Here is a 22383-nt window from a genome sequence, read left to right as displayed (position 1 = left end):
TTGATGAGTAGATAATATACAGAAATCGGAGAAACTGCCATGCACGCATAAATCCGTACACGATTCGAATTGGTGTTAATCTATCCAATCAATGTTCGCAATAAAAGTACAATTTCATCAACAGCAATTTCCACACTTTCAATCCGCTCTTGTTGAGTGCTGCCAAGCGGGATGATGTTGTTGGACCTTTGGAGATGACCACTTGGTTGCACGGCAATAATTTGTTTTTACTATTAGGATGATATTTATTAAGACAGAGCTTATGACTGAACTTATGCTGTGTACTGGCGTGAAGACAACCAGTCTTTCGGCCTCTGGTTAGTGAACAGAACTTATTTACAATTTGATGGCTTACATATGCCGTCCTACACAAAGACAGTTTCATTAGGGCGCATTTCGCTACCTAATAACAAATACAACCTTAATTTGTGTTCGCGCCTTCTACCTTAACCACCGAGAGTTATTTGTGTTCCACTTGTCGGTGCTCGTTAGATTACTTACATTCAGAAATACAGTATTGTAAATTTTTTCCACCAGTTACAATTTATAGGATATCCTCGTATCTACCGCGAATAGCTATACATTTGTTGCGCTACGTAATTTTGTTGGATTTAGACGAAGTGAATGCACTTTGCGATCTGATAATAGTTTGTCTATGTTAGGCTGGTACGCAGGGCGAAGAGTGCGTTTTTGATTACAAGTTTTGCGTACGCGCGCGCGCGCAGTTGGAACGAACGTGTGTGTTAGGCCCTCAAGTTGCTTTCGACACCGATATTGTCTTATCAGTGCGTTATTCGTTTGTTTCGCAGTTACATACAGTTCACGCCAGCATAATGGATGCAATACTTATTTTCAAAATGATACACAATCAAAATTAGTTGAAAAAAAGATTGATTAATTGAGCCGTTAAGATTTTTAGAGTTTTGAGGTTTGAATTCCTGCTCATTGCATCCAATCCGCTGGCAGCGCTTAGGAATTTCTGTGCAAAATGAAGAGAATTGAACGATAGCACATAATACAAATCTAAATAATAAAACATTTAACGTTGTCTTTGATTAATTAACAAAAAATTAATCTTAATGAGATCATAGTTTTAATATGATTGTGACAGTGACGTTTCTTCAGCTCAGGTGGACTTTTGTGGTGTGTATGTGTGTGTTTTGTTTGGTTTCAATTGTGTTGCTTGGTTGGTGGTTGTTAAGTTCTATTTTGTTACTACGTTTATCAGTCTTTTGCCCTTATTTGTTTCGCGTCATTCGTGTGTCTGCGTGTTAAATGTGTTCATGTTACAAGTAGAAGAAAAAAATGTACAGATTAACAGTGATCAAATAAATTAATAATTAAAACAAAATAATGAGAAAAATAAAATAAAAAAAATCGGCGTGTACCACGATATCTATCCGGCTAAGATTAGTGTTATAAAAGTATTTACTCCCCGGGTGCGAGACCCGATCATTTTCCAGCATGGATCGCGCAACTTATTATTAAAAATGTCATAATTTACAATCATCACCAAGCGCGTATGTGTCTTGTGAGCATTCATCGCGTTGCGTTACTGTTAATTAATTAATTAAGTGACTCGAATACTGAGCGCGCTGTTCTATGGAGGGTCCGACACATTTTGGCTAGATCTTCGCGCGATTTTGTTGAGGTGAATGTGCTGCGGCTGCGAGGCGGTCGCCTGATGAAATTGTTGCTGATTCGTAAGCTGCAGCTGCACCTGTTGATGCTGGAATTGCTTCTGTACTTGCTGCACGACGTTCTGCGCCACATCTAACAACAAGAAAATATTAAATTAATAAAAGCGTACTACAATGTTAGAAAATAAATTACAAAAGATGAAAACAAATAAACAAAAAAAAAACGACGATGAAGAAGACGACGACGACAAAGAAGACGACGACGACGACGACGAGAAAGACGACAACGACGACGACGATGAAGATGCTGACGACGACGTGACTTTACAACATTTAAAGACGACGATCAATCAAGAAGAAGTCAAAGACGGAAGAAGAGCAGCACCAAAGTCTGCGAGGAGAAGAAGAAATTGAGAAGACGATACGAGGACGACGATGAATTCGAACCACGAGGATCCACATCGAATTCAAAGTTTACTTTATCCTTTCGAGACGTAGAGGATATGGTTAGACCGTTTACGGGCGAAGACGCGTATGGTATTGAGGCATGGACCGAAGAGTACGAAGAAATTGCGGACATGTTAAACCTCAATGCTTTACAAAAGCTGATTTTTGCAAAAAAATGTTTGAAAGGCCTGGCTAAGTTTGTCCAGAGCGAAATTGGACTAAACAGTTGGCGGAATTTAAAAGACGCATTAAAAGATGAATTTGGCGACCAGTTAAGTGATGCAGATGTTCACAAGAAGATGATGAGCCGTAAAATACTCAAGGGGGAATCAGTCCAAGAGTATTTGATTGTGATGAAAGAAATGGGGTACAAGGGTAACCTAGATAAGCAGTCGGTTATGCAGTATGTGATTGAGGGATTGCCAGACGGGCCAAACCTTACACTGCTGTACGGCTGCAAGAAATTTAAGGAGTTCAAGGAAAGACTCAAAATATATGAGAAACTATGCAGTAAGACGGATGAGACAAAACAGCCCTTAAAGACAGAAAACAGACGTACGACGATAAATACGACGGAAGATAAGACGATAAAGAACGCATGCTACAACTGTGGAGAAGTTGGACACATTTCAGCAAGATGCAAGCACAAAGAACCAAAGTGCTTTAAGTATAATGTGTTTGGGCACAAAGCGAAAGATTGTCAAGTTGTGGAGGTCCAAACTATTCTGTGCGATGCTGAACAGTTCGTAAAAGACGTAAAGATTGGAGAAATTAAGTGCGAAGCGTTGATTGACACAGGCGCCGCAGTCAACATTAGGACGTCAAGAATTTACAAGCAGGTAGGTAGTCCGCAACTGAGCGAGACTAGAAAGATTTTGAAAGGTTTTGGAGGATGGATGACAAAACCAGATGGTCATATCACGTTACCGATGACGATAGATGGAAAGACGTACGCAAGTAAATTCTACGTTGCAAACGAAAAGAACTTTGACGTCATATTAAGGCGAGAGTTTCTTAACGACGTGAACATGACGATTAAACGAGGAAAGATAGCGTTTGACACGTTGGACGACGATGCATTGCCAATTATGCAGATCGAAGCAGAGGAACAAGATGAGATATTGCCAATTGAGACAAAAGATGTGAAGATGAAAGAAGCAGTACTAAAGATAAGTGAAGAAATGGAAACAGAAATAATTAAGAAGGTTCATGAAAGAGGACATTTTGGGCTAACTGAATGTAAAGAGGTAATCGAGGAAGAATTTTTTATTAAACGCTTGGAGAAAAAGCTTGAAAGAGTTATAAATTGCTGCGATGAATGCATTTTATTAAACAGAAAGATGAGAAAAAAAGAAGGATGTTTAAATCAATTGTCAAAAGAAGATATGCCGCTTAAGACTTTACACTGTAGCGTGATCTACATTTATTTCATCGTCTGAGCTTTGTGGTTGATCCGTCAAGGATGTTTAGTCTACTACATTTTCGTACTACCATTGTATTTCAATACATTTGTTTAGTCTGAACGAAACAAAGACCAGACGATGAAAAATTGGGATATAAAAGGGACACCTCCGGCTCGGGGAATCAGAACAGTTCGTGAAATCTTCGAGTTCGTTTGGTGAAGAAGCAAGTACAATATTAACGCACACCAAAGTGGTGACCCCGACGTGATTGAAATTTCTTTGTGTGTGTGTCCAAAAGCAACTAGCTCAAAGCCAAGATGTCTCCTAAAAACAGCACCAGCAGCACAAGCAGCAGCAACGATACTCCAGCCCACTCATCAGCAGTAAGCATCCACCTCCCGGCATTCAACAGTCAAGACTTAGAATTATGGTTTGCCCAAGTGGAAATGCTGTTTGATATAAACGGGTGCAACGACGAAGGGAAACGTTTTACATCCGTGGTGGTGGCGCTCGGCCCCCAAGAAGCAGCAGAGATGAGAGATGTGATCATCAATCGACCGGCAACATCACCGTACACAACTCTCAAAATGGAGCTCCAAAACGCGTGGCGCTACAACAAAAGACGATGCAACTTCTCGAGCGCGAAGAACTTGGGGATCGAAAACCTTCGCAGTTTGTTCGCCATCTTCGCCACCTAGATCCAACAGCCTCGGATTCAATCCTTCGTTCGCTCCCTACTCGCAGCTATGCCAGCAAATCTACAATCGTCCTTTAGCACCTTTTTCGAATCGCTCCTTGGAAGACCTTCTCTCAGATTTGCCGACTGCTCTCATGATGCTTTCTCGCGAGCCTACCACGACACGTGATTTGCCGCACTTCACAACCTCGTGGGAAAATGATCGGATGATGCGTATGGAAAATTCATTATCCATGCTGCAAAAGAAGTTGCCGACCTTACCCAACAAATACGAGAACTCCACACCGCCTCATCACGGCAAGAGCAGATTCCGCAATAGATCGAACAGCCAACCAAGATCAAATCCAAGGAACCGGGTGTGTGCTGGTATCATCGAAGTTTGGGAACAAATCTACAAGATGCACAACACCTTGCACTTTCGCCCAGAAACGACGCGGAGCGATCGTTAGATCAGACGAACAGCGACCACAGCCCACAATTTTTCTCGCCGCATATTCCTGCTAGATCGTAACTCCGGTAAGAATTTTTTAGTAGATACGGGCGCGGATATTAGCGTATGGCCTAGAAGATTCGTAGATGGACCTCAGGCGTAGACCGACTACGGCACTTGTCTGCTGCTAACGGTACGTGCATCAAAACGTTCGGCACAAAAACAATGGCGGTGAATTTCGGACTTCGTCGCGAGTTTTTGTTGGTGTTTTTATTGTGGCGGGCATCACTATCCTATCTTGGCATAGACTTTTGGAACATTTTAATCTAATCTTGGACATCAAACAAAGTGCCGTGAAGACTCATCAACAAATATTGTGTCCAAACGGTCGCGTAGCTCAGTGCGATACCCCATCAGTTAAATTAGTGACTTCAGTGGAAAAATACACCGTATGCTACGTTGTTAATAGAAATTCCCGTTGATGCGACCTGGTGGTAGCCAATGCGAGGTAAAACACAATACCGTCACTACATAAAAATCCTCAGGACCTCCAGTGGCGCACAAACCTCGACGACTTGCACCAGACCGATTAGCCGCGGCCAGGGCAGAATTCGACGTCGTGGTAAAACTCGGCATCGCACGACCATCCAGCAGCAGTTGGGCAGCTCCACTTCATCTAGTGCCCAAACCCGACAATTCATAGGCCGTGTGGTGACTATCGTGGTCTCCAACTTGCACGCACCGAACCGGACCTTTATCCCGTACGGCATCTGCAGGATTATTTGCACGCGCTGGCAGGAAAATCTGTTTTTTCTACGATAGATTTAGTACGTGCGTTTAATCAAATCCCAGTTGCTGAGGAAGACATTCCAAAGACAGCAATAATTACTCCTTTTGGTTTGTACGAATTTACATACATGACATTTGGGTTACGTAACGCTGCGCAAACATTCCAACGATTCATGGACGAAGTACTCCGGGGTTGGATTTTGCTTTGTCTACATTGATGATATTCTTGTCGCATCAGAAAATGAAGAACAACATCTGACGCACCTCGAGACACTTTTCAAGCGTTTATCGGACTATGGTATTGTCATCAACACGCAAAGTGCAGATTCGGAAAAGCTGAAGTGGTATTTCTCGGTACCAGGTCACCAAGAATGGGACAATGCCTTTACCCGAGAAAATCGCGGCCATAACCAAATTCACCCGGCCTACCAACGCAAAAGGATTACGGCCTTCCTGGTATATTTGTTTTATCGCCGATTTATGAAGAATGCAGCTGACCAAACCCTATTGAATGATCTACTTCGAGAAACATCAAAGGGAAGTACCAATAGAATGGACTCTCAAGTAGCAATTTCCGCCTTCGACACATACAGGAAGCTTGCAAAGTACAACTTGCTAGTGCACCCATGCAGTTCAGCCCCGTATCTCTGACTTGCGATGCTTCCGATGTGCAGTTGGCGCAGTACTGCAACAACAAGTTGATGGAGAATGGCAACCATTGGCGTTTTTCTCAAACAAATTAAGCAAAGCGGAACAAAAGTACAGTGCATTTGATAAGATACTGTAATTTATCCCGAGCTATCAAACACTTCAGACATATGGTAGAAGGTCGCGACTTTGCCGTTATAACGGATCATAAACCGTTGATCTATGCAATGAAGAAGCGGTCGGATACCTGTTCACCACGGCAATTCGTATGCGTTTTATAAGCCCAATTTTTACCAATATTCAGCACATTGCTGGAGCCGACAATACCGTGGCTGATGCCCTCTCGCGTATCGAAAGCGTCACCATGGACTTTGCGACATTAGCCAGTGATCAAAAGGACGACGTCGAACTCCAAGGTTTACTTCAGCACGGCACAGGGTTGAAACTCGAATACATTCCGATATTGGGTACAAACGACAAGGTCATGTGATACCTCATTATCAGAACCGAGGCCATACTTGACAGTAAACATCAGGCTTGAGCATTCAGTCGCTGCACAATATTGCCCCTTTTTCCGGAGCAAAGCCACCTCAAATTGGTTTCTCAAAATACGTATGGCCATCAATGGAAACGTGACTGTACAACATGGACAGAGTGCTTAGGGTGCCAACGAACAAAAACTTCTCCGACATATCTCTACCAGTGGGCCGCTTTATCGCTCCATCAGCTAGGTTTGAACACGTGCATATAGATTTAATTGTAATGCCATATTCCGATGGCTACCGATACTGCCTCACGTGTGGATCGTTTTACCCGTTGGCCTGAGGCTATTCCTCTGCGCGATCAGGAAGCAGAAACTGTTACGTGGGCCCTCTACACTGGATGGATTGTCAGGTTTGGGGTACCGCTAAGAATAACTACCGATCCAAGGAGAGACAGTTCGAGTCTCAACTGTTCCGACAGTTAAGTCGGCTTCTGGGAACCGAACACCTACGAACCACTGCGTATCACCCCTCAAGAAGCAAACTGGCATGGTCGAAAGAATGCACCGCCAACTGAAGATTGCCATCAGATGCCACCAAACGGCGGCGATGGACAAAGAATCCTTCCAACCGTGCTACTGGGACTTCGCAGCGCATGGAAAGAAGATCTAATGTCAACCAGCGCAGAATTGGTATATGGACAAACTCTTCGACTACCAAGTGAATTCTTGTGCCAGTCCAGGGGATACAACCAGCGAGGCAGAATTTGTTAAAGCTTTTACGGGATCACATGGCCGGTATGCGTCCAACAAGCCCGAAACACCATGGAAAGCGCAGTACATTTTGTCTACCACAGGACTGGATACCTGTACCCATGTGTTTGTACGAAGACAGCCAAAGCAGATTCTTCAACCTGCCTATGATGGTCCCTACCAAGTAATTAAAAGAGGTGATAAAGTCATAAAATTAGAAATAAATCGCCGCCACGTCAACATTAGCATCGACCGTGTGAAGCCAGCCTATGTTTGCAATCTGGCCCCATTGGAAGCATCAGAAGGAACCAACTACAGTCACGTTTCCCAAAGAGGCCCACTTCAAAGTCAGGATGAGGACAAATCAACGAAGGACGACTCAATCAATCGCCGAAAACTTCCGGTACTTCAACCAGATCAGGCCGCCAGTCCGGTTTTCCTGACTATTACTGCCGGGTGTCTATTAATGATCGTGTTACACACTCCGAAGGGGGTTATGGCGGCGTGATCTACATTTTATTTCATCGTCTGAGCTTTGTGGTTGATCCGTCAAGGATGTTTAGTCTACTACATTTTCGTACTACCATTGTATTTCAATACATTTGTTTAGTCTGAACGAAACAGAATAACCCCTTGTAGTCTGGGTACGAATCCCTTAATTCAAATCATTTGACATATTATACCTATCCGGCGGTAATAATTGCCGAGACCGTCTGGCCGACGTCTCGCCCTATTCACTATAGCTAATGTACAAACACAAAGACCAGACGATGAAAAATTGGGATATAAAAGGGACACCTCCGGCTCGGGGAGTCAGAACAGTTCGTGAATTCTTCAAGTTCGTTTGGTAAAGAAGCAAGTACAATATTAACGCACACCAAAAGACGTTCAACCATGTCATATGCCGAATTCCAACGTGTTGGAGAATGACTTATCATCCGGTGAGTTGGTAGATTATATTTTTTTGTGCATTTTCTAAAGCTGCACTGGCTTTATTTGAGTGTTTGAAGTGACCAACGATGGCTGATACTTTCTGCAGACAAGTTATTTTCTTTTAAAGCTTTTTCTACACTACACTGCAGAGTATGACAAAAACAACGGACACTTATTTCAATGTCATAAACAGCTTCCCAATTGTCTCGTACAGCAGCAACCATGTACCGAGCATTATCATGGACGACAGCAATTACTTTTTCATACAGATTCCAATCATGTAATGCTTTAGACAGGTGGTTGTATGTATTTGTGGCATTGTGACTTTCTGGCATTTCCAATATATTTAAGGTAAAAGAACACCAATTCCATTGATCATCAATCCCATGAACACTAATAGTTACAAATGAATTATTAGAGCGAGATGACCACCCATCCGTAGTTATGGATATTGATGGATATTGGAATCGATTCAAGGATGACAATAGTATCGTGTAATCAGGACAAACAGTTTGAAGGAATTGGAGAAGTCCAGGTCCTACTACAAATGACAACGGTAGCATGTCGATTGCGATCATTTCACCAGGGATAAAGTACAATTGCGGGATCGGTTTTTGTAGCCAAAATTCTTGGTAACCATTTTTTGAACTTGATTTTTATTTTCTCGTTTGTTGTCAATTCTATAAGTTCTTCTTCCAGCTGAGGTGACATTGCTGTGTTGACATTTGAAAACGGATCCAACACCCAGTCTGGTATTTCCAAGTTCAAAATGTCTTGGTATCATTCGGTGAAGTCAATGTGGAGGTTTTCCAAATGTTGGCAGTAGGCAAACAATTCGTCGTTACTGCATGATACTGATAAATTTGGAAAATTGTGAAACTCACGTCTGCCCAGATTCTTTTTGTGTAGAAGCAGTTTGGCTGCGAAAGCAGCAACGACGTTTTTTGTTTTAATTAAATTTAGTTTATCGCCTTGCAGTTTGAGATTCATGTCGTTGGACAATTTATACAGGTCTGTCATGTAAGCTATATCATTTTTTGATGTTATGAGCTTGTCGTGCAATTCTGTATCTTTAGTTTCCAAGAACTTTCCACTAACAGTCAAACAGGTTATAAAATCGAGTCAGACAATTGCCTCTTGATAGCCAACGAACTTCAGTATGAAACAACATATTGCAGTGATGGAAATAGTTTTTCACTTAAGTTTCTAACAACTAAATGTTGTCTATGAATAACGCAATGTACACCAAGGACATCTGGAATTTTATTTTTTAAGTACGCTATGAAGCCTTTATGGCACCCTGTCATAGCCGAAGCGCCATCCGTAGCAACTGAAATAATATTTTTCAAAGGAATCCCTTTCTCATCGTAAAACTTTTCCAATGTATTGAATATGGTATCACCTTTTGTATCGGTCTCTAAATTTCTAGCAAATAATAGTTCTTCACATATTTTCTCATCTTTAATAAACCTCGCGTAAGACAACAACAATGCTTCATTAGTTGGTAAAGTGGACTCATCGAGCTGAATTGAGAATTGACTTGTCCTCAGGTGATCGCACAATGATTCTTCAATGTTTTCAGCCATTTTTCATCAATTCGTCTTTGCACAGAATTATTACTCAAAGGAATTTTTCGGATAATATCTGCGGCCGGTTTATGAAGCGCAGTACTTATTACTTCATTTATTGCTGGCAATATTAACTCTTCTCCGATGTTATGCGGTTTGCCTTTTTGAGCAATTAACAAAGAGATATTGTACGAAGCTCGAAGTCAGTCGTCATCTTGCTTAGCAGCCGCCGAAAATAGTTTTGCTACACTTGGTTGTGTATTATGCTTCTTCTCTAGGTCTTGAAAATATACTACATTCTTGTCTTTCTTATCTGAATGCATTTTATTCAAATGATCTTGCAGCCTTGAAGGCTTCATTGCTTCATTCGAAAATGTTTTTAGACATAGAAGACACAAAGGCGGCGGGGTTTGTGGGATTTTCAATAAATCCGAATTTAATATATTCCGCACAGTATTGCCATCTCTTCTTTTTTACTTCCCACATTGTTTTGCTTTGAGAAATACGTTCAACTTCGCGAGTAGTGTAGAGGAGGCGTAAGTAGTGCTCATCTATTGCGCGCGAAACCACAAATGAAAATAAAATAAATATTACATTGTTTATATAGAAATGCTTAAGCAGCACGCACAGGAATAAAACAAACATGCATAAACTCGTTAATCTCATTCGACGCTCAATCGTACTCAACAAGTCCGAACAAGTATTCAATGAATCATCCGACTGATACAGGAATGCCCCCCTTGAGACCTGCAGCTCCCACAAGGGGGCGTTATCGCCCACTTTGGGAAAGACTGAATTAAATAATTAAAAACCAAAGAGAAATCAAAATTTACTTACTAAGAATCAGAACCAAGCTCGTCGAGAGGAGTCGTGGTTTTAAATTTTTCTGGGGGACCTATGATCTGGGTTTATAATTGTGTACCATAAATACTATGGAAAAGCCTATACCGCGCGGACTCCTTGTATCTGTTGGGTGCTGCCAAGCGGGATGATGTTGCTGGACCTTTGGAGATGACCACTTGGTTGCACGGCAATAATATGTTTTTATTATTAGGATGATATTTATTAAGGCAGAGCTTGTGATTGAACTTTTGTTGTGTACTGGCGTGAAGACAACCAGTCTTTCGGCCTCTGGTTAATGAACAGAACTTATTTAGAATTTGATGGCTTATATATGCCGTCCTACACAAAGACAGTTTCATTAGGGCGCACAAAGATTCTAGACTAAACATAAATTAAGACTAAGTAAAAATATAATTAAATACAAGAAAATTAATAGAAAGTTACTTCGGGTCATAACAGTAAATAATCCATCTATAATCTTAATCTATATCTTTAATATTTATCTTAAATATATATTTTATCTATATATTTAAGTTTTTCTTGTATCAATTCTACTTGATTTTCATCTTTGATTTCCTTGATTATTTTTAGGGTAACGTTCATGTTTAAGTGGATAAATCTTTCGAAAACAATATTCTTTTGCAGCTTCTGCAGTTTATCTTTCTAAACAACTCGTTTATTGACAATTTTTCTTTTTCTTTAGCATTTGTTCAGTTTTGGCTATTTTTTGTTGTTGTCGTTGTTCCTTTCGTTTCTGCATACCTTCTTCCTTTTCTTTCTTTGCTTTCTTAGTACGGAAACCATTAATAGCAGTATTCGGTTTTACGCACTTATCAATGGTTTTTTGCAACAGTGGCACAAAATTGACTTTGGTGAGAGCCCGAGATGGATTTTCACGCCGCCATTCTAACACAGTTTTCTGCCAACCACCTTTTAGGGGTCTAAAAGCCGAGACATCAGCAGGTTGAAGTAATCGAGTACAATTGAGATAAAGTGCTATTGGCACAATATCCAATGAAGAACAAAGCTCGCTGACGGCATAAGTGAGGTGAGTTTTGTGTCCGCTTACAAATAAAATTACCGGAAATGGTACTTGATTTCGCATGAGATGCGGATGTAACACTTTTTCAATGTATTGAGAGAAAATTTCTGTTTTCATCCAGCCATTGTTACTGAGCCCTATACCCCAATCAGATGGTATCTTTGATGCAATTTCACTTGGCAAGCGCTTGTATGAGAATATCACCATAGGTGGAGTGATTTCGCCATTGGCAGCAAATGTAAACATCACTGTAAGTGAAGTTTTAGCCGGGGCGTGGGCGATTTCGTAAACATTCTTTGCACCCTTTGGTGCTAAGACCACACCTGTCTTTGCGCAAAGAACGAAATTGATTTCGTCACCATTTAAGACTCTTTTCGGGTCCGATAAAATTTCAAACAAACCGTGATTTTTCAAATATGTTTCAATTGTGTGAAACCATCCTTTTATATAATTTTCTGATACGGCAGCACTTGCCGCTGTTACTGCTTCAGGAGTTCTTACAACAATATACGGGTGTCGTCTTAAGAAGAGTTTAAACCATTTATCTCCTGGAATGTTGTTTTGAATGGATTAGACCGGCCGCTTTTTTTTTACAAATTCTGATACGCTATTCAAAAGATCTTCTTTTCGTTTCGGGAAACCCTTTGTATGACTAACATTTAACCAATTTTTTAATTTATTTTCTTCGTCTTCGTTCAGTACTGGGCTCGGACCAGGCTGAGGTTTATGATCAGGTTTCTTAATGCGAAATTGTAACGTAGCCCGAGGAATCTGATATTGTTTCGCTGCTTGCTTTTTGGCCATGCCATTTTTAATCGCGTCTAATGCTCTTTTAATATTTTCCTCACTATATTGTTTTCTTTTAATTTTTTCTATTTTTTCTCTTGACTTCTTATAGCCTACTTTTTCATTTCTTTTCTTCATTGTATACAATGCACTCTAAAAGAATTAAAAACCCAATATTAGCACTCACTATTCTATTATGGGCACTACTGCCAATAATTAGCTTTTAGTTATTGGCACTAATGCCAATAAAATGATTTTGATAAATTCTTGATCCATATGTTGGCACATGTAATAAATCAATGTGATAAAAGATAGATTCAAGAAATAATCTTTGAATCTATTGCCTAAACGTGTAATTAAGCGTATCAAATTATTACAAAAGTATTTATTAGCCGAATAGCTGCGATATACAATGATTAAAAAAGGTCTCACCTTAAGAAAAAAACAAAATAACTACACCAAATCACTCACCCAAAATATCAGCTGTTGTATCTAAATCGCCATATTAGTTATTGGAACAGTGTAGCCAACTTCAAAAAGAAAAAACGTACTATTGTACAATTTAAAACATATCAAACTTGAATAATCTATGGTTTCCTTGTTTTTTCGAACTAAAATATAAAGTGCCAATAATTGGAGGAGTGCCAATTTACAGATACAAGGCCAAATATATCTAATGTGCCGTAAAGCTCCCAGGGATACAATCATCAATCATTGTTCAAATAGTAGATAATAACTTAAATCATCTGGAATTACTACAAATAAAAATTAGCAATAATATTACCATAACAACATGGTATAACCCACCTAAAAATACAATTCTTGCCAACGACCTTAATGTTAACATAGACTTTGGAATTGTTTCTCAAATGATGTAAATGGGAATGTCGTTATGAATTATGTGAGCGCAAGCAATGCTTGCATACTTATCCAAGTAATGGCAATAAACCGTCCACCCTGGATATTGGTCTCACTAAAAATATTGCGGGAAAAGCCACAACCATGAATGAGCTTAACTCTGACCATCTGCCTGTTTTATTCGATTTCAATTACCGACTCGCGCACGAAAACGAAATCATTCACAGATGGGACTACCACAGCGCAGACTGGAATTCATTTCGGAAAAAAATGATCGAAATTACGGAAATTCCCAATTCAATAAACTCGGCAACAGACTTAGACACCCAAGTTCAAATACTCACAGACAATATAATCACAGCCATGAATACTTACATTAAACGAAAGCGCATTTACAAACGTTCCTTTGACGAAATACCCACACAAACACTGACTAAAATAAAACATAGAAATGCAATTCGCCGAAGATAGGTACCAACGCAATGGAGATCCAACTCTACTCCGGAAATATACACACCTCTCCCTTGAAATTAAAAACGAAATTCAGGAACATAAAAACGAAGCGTGGTCAAACCGCTTAAAAACATTAACACCTAAAAACAACTCAATTTGGAAATTATTAGCGTCCATCAAACATTCTAACAATACGGTATCGCCATTAAAAAATGCAAATGACGGATTCGCGTTTAAAGCTATTGACAAAGCAACTGTACTTGCCAACAAATTCGCATCGATCTGTACCATTGACGATCGAATGACCAACAAACAAATTGAAATAGCTCAAGAAGTTGATAAATTTATTGCTACGAAGACACATACAAATCGCGGAAAATATTTCGTCAAACCAGCAGACATAAAGCGCATTATAAAAACATTACCTGCCACAAAGGCACCAGGGCCTGACGGTATACAAAACATAGTACTCAAAAACCTTCCGAAAAAGACAATTGTTCACTTTACAACAATAGTCAACGCAATACTTAGATTAGGGTATTTTCCAAAATTGTGGAAATTGGCAGAAGTAATCCCATTTCTAAAACCAAAAAAATCTCAACAAGATCCGAGCAGCTACCGTCCTATAAGTTTACTTAGTACTTTAGGGAAACTCACAGAACACGCGATTCTAGCAAATCTTAATAAAGAAGTACACACGCTAAATATATTGCTGCCTGAGCAATTTGGCTTTAGAAAGGGACACTCCACTACACATCAATTGACCAGAGTGATAACAGATGTCAAAAAAGCCTGGAACAAAAATGAAATCGTACACATGGCCCTATTAGACATTGAAAAAGCGTTTGACACAAATCAAGCAAGAGTTATTCCCTGGGCAATCACCCATTGATCGTCATGATATTACAACCAGAGTCTTTAGACAAAGGTTGAAATCTTTAATGTATTTCATTGTAAAACATAAAGTGTTTGGTGAGACACGCTGCTGTATTCTGTGAAGTCGCAGATACGATGATTGCCACATGAACACATTTTGATTTCGTTGGTGGAAAAAATAAGGCCAAATGAAGTTGATGCAGTGATATCAGTTAAAATCTTTGCATGATATAGTTACCAAAAACATGATACATGGTCCCTGTGAAACTCTTAATCCAAATTCACCGTGTATGGTGGATGGTAAATGTTCAAAGCAATATCCACGGACAATAATATCGGAAACAATTACTGGTAATGATGGTTATCCACTGTATCGTCGCCGATCGACAGCAGACAATGGAAGATCAACAATTGTCAAATTAAATCAACAAGATATTGAAGTAGATAATCGTCGGATTGTTCCATACTCACTTATTCTATCAAAGATCTTCGAAGCGCACATCAACGTTGAATCTTGCCATTCAGTAAAATCTATTAAATACATTTGCAAATATGTAACCAAAGGGATTGATATAGCTGTGATAGGAATTGGTGCAGAGAATTCCAGTGAGGAAGTTACCCATTACCAAATGGGCCGTTATGTTAGTAGTCATGAAGCAGTTTGGCGAATATTTTCTTTTTCAATTCATGAGAAATACCCTACGGTTGTTCATTTAGAGTGTTTTTTACAGCACAAAACATAGTACAAAGAGCTGCTCAGCCACCATCTACTACATTAACCAGTTTTTTTTTTGAGACATGCCAAAACGATGATTGTGCACAAATGTCAAAACATTATACTTGGGGCGGTTCACAACGAGGATCTGAACGAAAACCGATCCAGACAGTTAAGCCAAAGGAGACTCAAAGTAACACTGCTTACCCATTACGGAGTGTTTGAACCCCAGGGGGCCGCTCAGCACAAAGTCACTGTGGGCAATTGTCAGTGTGAGCCAAAGTCACTGTGGGGAGTATTCCCTGTGAGCAACTGTCCGTGTGCGCAATTATGACTGTGGGCAGTTGTCGTGTGAGCGATCGTCTTATGGGCAAAAGTCCGGGAACCGTATCTTTGCCGGTCGCGCCACCATCTTAGACAAATGGTGTCAAAAAACAGTTTTTTGACCATATCTCCTTTCCAACTCATTTTACGATAAATATATCTATATAATAAATTAAACTAGAGAAAATTTCTTATAATTTATGTAAGTACCTTTTTCTTGTAAAATTAATAGTTTTAGCGTACGGGCGCCGCAAAGACTACTTCAACATTAATTTTTGCCAAAAACTCATTTCCACACCACCATGAGGTAGAGTACGTGGCGCGTTTGTTTTTTTATCGTGGTATTCCCAGTAGGCCTAATCCACACGCACTATTCCAAAATGTAATGGATTATCTTCCGATTCGCTCTTCGCGATGGACCAGGTGTTGGCGGTGAAATTGTTTTCAGGACCGATCGAAATATCACAGGTAAAATTTTCTGCCATACTATCCGCGATGCAGGTTTATCGTTTTTCAATGCTATCGCAGTTTCTCAGAGTTCTCGTACGTGTGCTCAAAACGGTAATCGTAACAACAATATGGAATGCATTTATGCATAAAATTGTGAATTTTAGTTTAAAAAATGTGAAATTTAGTTTAACGCCATATAGATTTAAAATATAATATAGGTTAATCTATGTCTTGCTTTTACCACAATTTTCACCTTTCCAGTCAAATTTTGCAATAAAGAGAAGTTGCCTACCACTTTTCCTTACTTTAAATTGTCTTGATTCAAATAATAAAAATAATAATAATAATAAAAAATGATGAAAATTCATTTCCTCTTCATCCTTATCTTGTGATGGAACTTGCGAATTATCACAGGTACCACTGCAATTTGTACAGATAGCAGGCACTTCAATCCAGCCTTTCTGCAGCCGCGAACTTTTCAGACATCCCTTTTGCATTTGCAAGATACTAGTTTTAACAATGTTTTCCGGGGCTGGGGGCTCAGGGTGTGGTGACGGGAATTGGCCATTCTTGCTTCTTTTCCATCCCACTACTTAGCTTGGTGATAAGTTCTGGACAGATGTTGTCGGGCTGCAGCTTCTGTTGGTGGTAGCGATGCAATATTAAATTTATTTTTGTATGCTGATTTTGTGAAGCTGGCATATCCTAGATGTTTGAAGACATATTTTGCATAGTTTTCACATCACTGTAACTGTATATAATTTGGGAAAGAATTCGCCAGCTGTAGCAATGATCTCTGTACCAGCCTTTGGGTTTTAAATACCTGGATAACTTCGTTTAAAATCTGGATTTTTGCAGGTACATTAATACATTTTAATTTTTCTTGATGAAAGGGGTGCAGATGTTTGTGGCATACACTAAAGCGTGTAAGAATAATATGCATGATCTACCGCGGTTTGATCGATCATGCTTTTGGTTGGAATAGATTTATTGCAAAATTTTTTCTTTTCTGGTTTTAGCAAATATATGTTTTGAACACATTATTAGCGCCGTTAAAGAATAAGAAGATCTCCACATCTTCGCCGATAACATGCACGAATTGTGATACTGTGCATTGGCTGCGACAAATCATAAACACACTCGGAGTCATTCAACAATCGCTCTTTTACCCAATCATCGTACGTGCTCCTGGGACGTTTCTGAAATAGTGTTTTTTCATCGATAATTTATGTACGCTATACACAATATTTCGATCACTCAAATGCGTCCGTTTTATTTCCGCTATAAATTCTGCTGTTATTTCAGCAGCGTACAAAAAACAATTATCTTTAAATGAGGGAATGTTGGGCGTGGATCGCAGTTGTGGTTGAAAGTCGTGACGCGCTTCGCTTTTTAAACACAATGATTTGGGTTTCTCATTATTATGTCGTTTCCTACATATCTCGTGAACAGCGATAGGCGAAGTAGACTTTGTGGCGCCCATTGCATGAAACTGGTAATTTTACGAAAAGAGATACTTACGCCAAATTATGGAAATTTTCTCTAGTTTGAATTTATTATATATAGACTATGTTTATAAATAAATGAGAATCCGGAGAGATATGAGTCAAAACTGTTTTGTTACCATTAAGATGGTGGCGCGAGCAAAATATAGATACGAGGCAAAGTTCAAATTCGTAAAAGAGCACCTCGAAATCTATACTTGAATACCAATTTTCCGGCGAGTACACTATTTTCCAGCAACCACGTTTTTGGCGCAAAATGGCTGTACTAATATAGCTATATATCATCACAGGAATATTTAAACACCACAAAATCCGCGCGCCTAGAGCACACAATTTAACTAATAAACAAATTACAAACAAACTTAACACAAAACTGCAACAAATGCAAAAGGCCTTGGAATATATACAAGAGTGCAGCAACACAGCATACCATAAAATATACATGGGTAAAACAAATGGAAATGTGAACATTCGATATACGGGCACAAACGCTATAGAGAAACCCACAAAACACATACTGCAACTGCAACCACAAACACAATACAATAGAAAATACACTTACAATACTAAAACATTTAACAACAAAGACTTAAACATCCAAAGAAAACATACAGATATATAAACACAAAACCGTCAACTAATTAATGAACAAATCCAACTCCATACGTGCGTATATACTTAAACACCCAGATCCACACAAAATTAAATTAAAATTAAAATTTAAACACAAGTTAGTTTCCACAGAAGGTATATAGGGCGAAATACAGCAAAGTTATTGTAATTCGAAGGTACGTTTCATTTTTCTAATAAATTATTATTATGTAGAGGATCTTTGCAACGCTTATTCTATATTTTCCAAACTCAATAATTTTCTTCATCTATATTTGCATGCACTCTATAACTTTCTTCATCTATATTTGCGTACCACATAATTCTTCGTATAAAATTCCCAAAATTCCTAGTACTTTTATTACCCATGAAAAACCTAATCCCCAGTCGGACGGTTTTAGCACGCTGTATCTAGCGTGCGGTCAGTGCTGAATGGTCAGCTCGGATTTAAAAATCCGATGGTCAACCACTTCTCTTCAAAGTATCACACACTTTCTTCTACCAATCAAATCTATCCTTCTTATTTTAAAATTTCTTGTCACCACCCATCAACCTGAAGGGTTGCTGGTGAGTGACAAAGGGAGTGTAAGAGAAAGATCAGTTATTCCACTTCTTAAGCAACACTTCTACAGTACTTCTTACTCTACTCTTCTTCAAGAGTTGGTAGAAAAAGCAACATTATAATAAACATAGTTCGTGATAATTAAACCAAGTGTCGTTGCATTTAATAAATACTCTCAAATGCCATACTGTTCGTGATAATTAAACATCGTGTCTTTTAACACTCTATCAATTATAACTCACACCGATGCACACATTACTGCGGAAACGCCTTTTGCTTATAAGAAACTTAAATTGAAATTACAAATATTAAATCCAAAAATGGAAATAAGTGTCCACTTCCTTTGTTGCATTACGAATCCCTTCAAGAGGCTGAGAGCTGCCGGAAGTGGTACTCTGAACCCATCTACAGTAGAATCTCGATATGTTCTGCGAGAAAGCGGTGAAAATTTTAAGTTGGATTGAAGTTAGAGGTTACTGGAATATAATTTTAACGTAACGAGGTTCATGGATTTCAAGATTGGCAGGCGAAAAAGGAGATATTTCTTTGACTTGTTTGTTTAATTCAATTGAGGGTTGTGTTCCTTTTAAACAGGAATTAACCGTAATTGTTTCGTAGTGAATGATGCAGAAATTTATTATCAATCCTTCCCAGCTAATCCCGATAACTCAGCCATCAATTTATTTGTGAAAATAAGATATACGCAGATGTTGTTGGCTTCGATGGATTTTACCGCTGGATTTATTCAACATTTGAAGCTGCTTCTTTGTTGAGGATTGTCTTAATGGCTTCCACTAAGCTGGTAGGATGTGAAAAGTTATAAGCGAACTTCGTCCAAGTACTGCTCGGCAACTGCTTGTTTAATCCATGGCACTTTCTTTTTGGCCGACATTTTGTATGCACTTTTATCAGCGACATGTTCCTCTTTTGCTGAGTGGTCTTCCAGAAACAGTGTGAATGCAGTGCGTGGTTTCTTTGGTCCTGGGTACTTTTGGACCACTTCAGTCTTGAGTTGTGGATGTTTTCATAGAATTGTTCGACTTTACGTTCGTATTTGCGCATGCTTACGCTTTACGGTCCAGTAGCATTGTTTTAGCCGCTTCGGAAGTTGTTTGTACTTTTGACCGCAATGCGTGCGATTTCTGCCGTTTTTCGCGCGTCTTTCGTCTCGCGCGCGCATAATGCTTCGGCTTTAGCATCTTTTGAAATGAAGGAAAGCAGATTTAGCGGTGTAGGAAAATCGGGATGTTGTTTGAGGTGGCTTTTTTTTGCGCTTCGCCTTAAGGGTTCAGACATGTAGCGATACTGTCTTTATCGTTTCTGGATTGCGTCCCCAGATCTGCCGCATGCCGGCTGTGGCGGTACACCAAATGCAACCACGGGGGCAAAATATACATTTTAGACTTAGAATAATCACAGAATCTGTGGTATTTTTACCTTTTTCCCAGTCCAGTTTTTAGTTCTGGCCGCCGGGGTACGCGCAGTCTCTGGTAACAATTTTGAATACCACCATTTAAGGTAATTTGCAGGTCAGCTTTTGGAATCTCCAACCGTCAATCTCTGCCTCCAGGATCGCCATTTTCTTCAGTTGTACTGATTGGAATCAGCTCGTAAACATGGCTTCTTCTTCACTTTCTTCATCTTTGTCTGATTTTGGCGCTTTTTTCTTTTCTTGGTAGCTTCTTTTGGGACTGCTGGTTGTACTTTCTTCAAACACTATCATTTCTGGGTATTTTATGATGATTGCCATGATCCCCTTACTCTTCCTGCTTGGGGTAGTTATATTGTCCTCCAAATTACGGCATTCAGCTTCTCGGTTTGGATTTGTTCTTTTTGGCGAGGGTTTTACAGTCTCAGCCGGAGTCTTAAAGTACTTTAATCACTAGCTTTAGTCACGAGCTGGAACTTGGGTCTGTGCATTTGCCTACGGTGCAGCCAAAAACCATATGAAATGCCATGTGTCCGCGCGGCACGACATTTATAACCTTACATTTCTTAGTACATAGTATGCGAACGCATTTCGACGATAAAAAATACAAAAGTTCAAATACAAAACACCTCCGCGTGCAAATATACTGGAAGTAAAAATAGCGTAAGCATCACGTGGCTAAACGTGAAACACTAAACGTACTACTACAAATAATACTCTCGTTTTGCCACTTGATGCTTAAATACCCACTATTTTTCTATATAATTGTATAATACCATTATTTAACAATGCACTAAACTTTGTTTGAATCCAGATGTTGTCGACCTAAATTAATAATATTCGTTTTAGAAATCGTATCAAAGTTATAGTTAAATTATTTGAATATTGAAAGTGATTGCTTAAACTAAAAATATAAGAAGAAAATAAATCGTTAGACGCGCTCAGCTTTTAAATTAGTTGTTAGTTCAGTCATTCAATGCTTAAGTCACTTGTGCAGCATGATTATGCATAAAATATCAATACAAATTTATAAATAACAGTACATCAACCATCAACATGTACATATTGTGTATTTACGCCTTTCTGCCCTATGATTAGGCGAGATGCACTCTCTAAAGTTTAATAATGCAAAGTATAAACCAATATTGGCAAGTATTTACCGTGCAGCGATTGATTTGCGCTGACAAAGAAAACTGAGTGACGATAGTAATCGGCTACCAAGCTACCAGCACACTCGCTGACTTGCTGAACTCACTGAGTTGTGTAGCAGCCGCATGCGTAGCTACGTTGTAGGAGTGAGGTTGGTAGTATGTTTTATACTTCTATGTTCCATGCGCTCGTCGCGTAGTTTATCTTCAGTCGACGTTGTTCATGGTACGCGCGCAGACGCGCGTGAAACAGAACCGTGCGTCCACAAAACACGCGCAACTTACGCATTTATAGTGTGAAATATCTTTATACTTCATAATAGTTTAACGAAAACTTCGAAAAATTGGCGGTTCAATTTCTTGGACTTTAGTTTTCACGGAGGAAATTCCATACATTATTAAGGATTACCACTTCGAAGTGAGTTTGTTTGCTCAGTGAGAGAGCGATTTAGTGCAACTCAGAAGCAACCACAGCGAGATTAATCTTCTATCAAAAAATATTAATTTCTATTACATCACTTCATTGAAAATTAATTTTGCGTTTATGTTGACAAAATGATAATAAATTTTCGGAAAAACCTCCACATGATAATTATAGTTAGACAACATTCCAACAAACATCTAATTTGCAGATTTCACATGCATTCAGGTATGTTACTCGTCGAAATTTGCATAGTCGTAAACACATTCGTGGAATATTCAAATGAATCCGGGAAAATTACACTTACATTGAATTGCATTCGCTACCTGCAACCAATATCCGATACGATTTTCACTTTAATTGTAATTTAATCATCGATTATCGCCTCATCGTCATACTCTCGCGAATGGCGATAGCAACAAGCTACACACCAGCTAATAAATTGGAAAGATTAAATCGATAGCAAGTAGGTATAAGATAATGGAAGTGAGAAGTAATAATAAAATTGAGAGCGGATTGAAAGTGTGGAAATTGCTGACGATGAAATTGTACTTTTATTGCGAACATTGATTG

General features: G+C 39.2%; 2 long non-coding RNA genes across 4 annotated transcripts; one reads left to right on the top strand and one right to left on the bottom strand.

Annotated features, from left to right (window-relative positions):
* Positions 1-7809: 7809 nt before the first annotated feature.
* LOC135802859 (uncharacterized) lies at positions 7810-9673 on the top strand. Of its 2 annotated transcripts, XR_010550646.1 has the most exons (4): positions 7810-8229; positions 8349-8572; positions 8640-8853; positions 8921-9673. It is a non-coding gene; the product is annotated as an uncharacterized lncRNA (long non-coding RNA). The 2 variants fall into 2 exon arrangements; XR_010550645.1 differs by having other exon boundaries at positions 7810-8572.
* Positions 9674-13139: 3466 nt separating this feature from the next.
* On the bottom strand, positions 13140-15794 carry LOC135802858 (uncharacterized). Of its 2 annotated transcripts, XR_010550644.1 has the most exons (6): positions 15570-15794; positions 15377-15510; positions 15119-15346; positions 14886-15015; positions 13268-14763; positions 13140-13215 (listed from the first exon to the last, which is right to left on the bottom strand). It is a non-coding gene; the product is annotated as an uncharacterized lncRNA (long non-coding RNA). The 2 variants fall into 2 exon arrangements; XR_010550643.1 differs by lacking the exon at positions 13140-13215 and having other exon boundaries at positions 14664-15015; positions 15570-15790.
* Between the last annotated feature and the right edge of the window lie 6589 nt (positions 15795-22383).

The sequence above is a fragment of the Atheta coriaria genome, unplaced genomic scaffold, assembly GCF_025399875.1.
Source record: "Atheta coriaria isolate IRGN ID8LTWV9N9 unplaced genomic scaffold, Caltech_Dcor_3.1 hic_scaffold_63_pilon, whole genome shotgun sequence".
NCBI classification, from domain to species: Eukaryota; Metazoa; Arthropoda; class Insecta; order Coleoptera; family Staphylinidae; genus Dalotia; species Dalotia coriaria.
The sequence above is the reverse complement of the archived record's forward strand: the minus strand, read 5'-3'. Positions and strand labels throughout refer to the sequence as shown.